We start from the raw sequence: 2,805 nt of genomic DNA on the forward strand, positions 1-2,805 counted from the left end.
TTCCAAGCTTAGATTTCCCCTGGCCACTCTCCCAGTCATGTCACAGCGAACAAGCAAACTTTCCGAAGTGCATCTTAACATCTTCTTTCTGTGTTTTTGTTTTCATTGGCTTCTTTTTGTCTGTTGTGGTTTGTTTGCCAGGCCTGAGGGGTGACAGGGCAGCGCACGGGGTTCTGGGGAAATGGTGAGCCTCCTTCATGGGAAACCTCACCCACCAGCAAACACGCTGGCTCTGCGGTCCCTGTAGTCTGACCTGGGGGGAGTTATTCTCTTCGTGCCTCAGTTTCCTCGTCTGAAAAATGAGGGAGAGATTAAAGGCATCATCCCCACAAGAAGAAGAGGGGTGATGGGCCGAGTAGGAAAAGGACAAAACTGGCAAGAGTAAGGCAAGCCCCCCGGGGCCACCCACCGCGGACACCATCTCCTTTGGGCCTCAGATCCCTAATCCATAAAAGAAGAGGCTGTTTGGATGATGCGTTAGTGTGTCTTCAGGAGGCGTGAGGGCACATTCCAGGCCCACCTCGGGCTCTGAGAACCGGGGTCAGGGAATGTCAGATCGGCATTATTCCGCGTCTTTCTGTCCGCGAGATCCGTGACCTTTCCCCCCTTGTTATCCAGGGTCCATAGAACGTGTTTGCAGTGGCCATCTACACCCCTCTTCTTCACAAAGCACCTCGATTTCTCTTGGAGAAACACTTCTCCCTTCCTGGTTCACCCACGAGGTTTGCGTGGGACTGTCACCCACCTAAGCACTGAGCGTATTAGATCCATTTGCAACAGTGATTGGACCCAGAACGGCATGTGACCCAGTCGGGGCCAGTGAGAATCAGGTTGGGACTTTGCCGGACCTGCTGGAAAGAGACTTTGCCCCTCTGGGCTGGGCGCTCTGAGGATGGCGAAAGGCCTCGCTCGCGGGGGAAAAAGGACGGCAGAGCTGGGAGACAACAGTCCAAAAATGTTCCTGCCGCGAGGTGAGCTTCTGGATTTAACTGCACCTGAAACTATTCAACTACAGGATCCGATGATTCCCATCCAGAAACAAGAATTTCGAACAAACTTTGAATGGGTTTTCTGACACTTGAATCAGATGAGCCGTGGCCAGTGAAATTCCTCTCCCAATCACGTTCTCTCCACGTCCACTCCCACACACACCAGCCTGGGCGGGGGGCGGGGGAGCAGGAGACCCAGTGGAGTGGGCTGTGTGACGGCACAGAGCAAAGGGCCGGCCCCAGAACGGCCCCGCGACAGAATGAGGCAGTGCACGGCCCGTTCCCCGGCAGTCCTCCGGCTGCTGAAAGCAAACATGCCCAGAACGGCCCCGCGACAGAATGAGGCAGTGCACGGCCCGTTCCCCCGGCAGTCCTCCGGCTGCTGAAAGCAAACATGCACACAGGCTCGCCCAAGTGGTTGCTTCGCCGGTCTTTTCCTTCATCTAAATCGCTTTTGATTTAGATGAAAGGGAAAGGCCCTTTAGGGCCATAAAGAGATATAATTCGTAAAAGGGGAGCTGGCAAGGGTCGCAATGCCTGGGGCCTGTCAAGTCTCGGACACAGCCCTCTAACTGGGCATCCCGCACCCAAGGTGTGATTTCACAGGGCGAGGTGCTGCCCCCCTTCCCCCACCCCTACCTATCCCCCCTCCCCTACCCTCACCGTCCACTTAGCCAAACCATCTAGGGCTTCTTTTTTTTAATCCTCACTCGAGGATATTTTTTTCATTTATTTTTCGTCTTCTTTTTTTTAGAGAGAATGGAGGGTCAGAGAAGAGGGAGAGGGGGGAGAGAGAAACATCAATGATGAGAGAGAATCATTAATCGGCTGCCTCCTGCACACCCCCCACTGGGGATTGAGCCCGCAACCCAGGCATGTGCCTTGGCCGGAATCGAACCCGGGACCCCTCAGTCCGCAGGCTGATGCTCTATCCACTGAGCAAAGCTGGCTAGGGCACCATTTTTACTTTTATGACTACTTTTACTTAAGACAAATAATACTCATTTCCCATTTGCAGTAATGATATCAAATTTGCTTTTTAAATAAATACCAAGGAAAACATTGAGTCACTATAAAGAAAAACAGGAAGGAAATAATAGCACAGATGTGTGTAGATGTGGCAAAAATTGTGAGGTCCAGAGTGACTGGAATTTGGAAGATACTAATCCAACCACCTCTAAACTCCACGGGTTTCCTGCTTCTGTTCCAGACCTCACACACGGACTGGTCCCACCCGCCCTCTCCCTCTGCCATGTACAGGGTGTCCCAAAACACGTGCCACACTCTCACGCCTGGGGCTCAATGGATCCTTCTTTCTTTTCAGCCAGAATAAGCTCTGAACAAAGGAAACTCATCCTAAAATGCTCCTGGAAGTTTGAAAATGCAGCTGAAGTACGAACATTGCCTTTCTATCCAAGTGTGTATAAAAATGTAGACACGCTTTAACAGCAGATAATTCGCTCAATTTTTACTCCTTTTCGGGTTAAACGATTTGAAATAATGGGTGAAGCCAGAATAAGCTTTGAACAAAGAAAATTTATCCACTGGACTTTCTTGTCTGGGGAGACATAAAAGATAAAGTTTACGGTACAAAACCGGCAACAGTTGACGAATTGACGGCGCACAGATACCGCACAAAGTGATTCTTGATGTTGCGATTCCAGCGCGTTATCAGCAGCGCCTGGACCAGAAGGGTCCTCAGTTTGAAACAGGCATTGACAAAAAAAATTATTCATTTCTGTAGATGCTTTTAAGTTTTGAAAATGAACGGCATATTAATAAACAGACTTCACGATCACTCAGTGCGCATACATGT

The 2,805-nt window shown here is 50.3% G+C and overlaps 1 protein-coding gene across 1 annotated transcript in view; it reads right to left on the minus strand.

The window, feature by feature from the left end:
- The window catches only part of OTOA (otoancorin), an 86,469-nt gene that overhangs the window by 56,188 nt on the left and 27,476 nt on the right, over positions 1 to 2,805 (minus strand).

Source organism: Myotis davidii, unplaced genomic scaffold, assembly GCF_000327345.1.
Source record: "Myotis davidii unplaced genomic scaffold, ASM32734v1 scaffold150, whole genome shotgun sequence".
Classification (NCBI taxonomy): Eukaryota; Metazoa; Chordata; class Mammalia; order Chiroptera; family Vespertilionidae; genus Myotis; species Myotis davidii.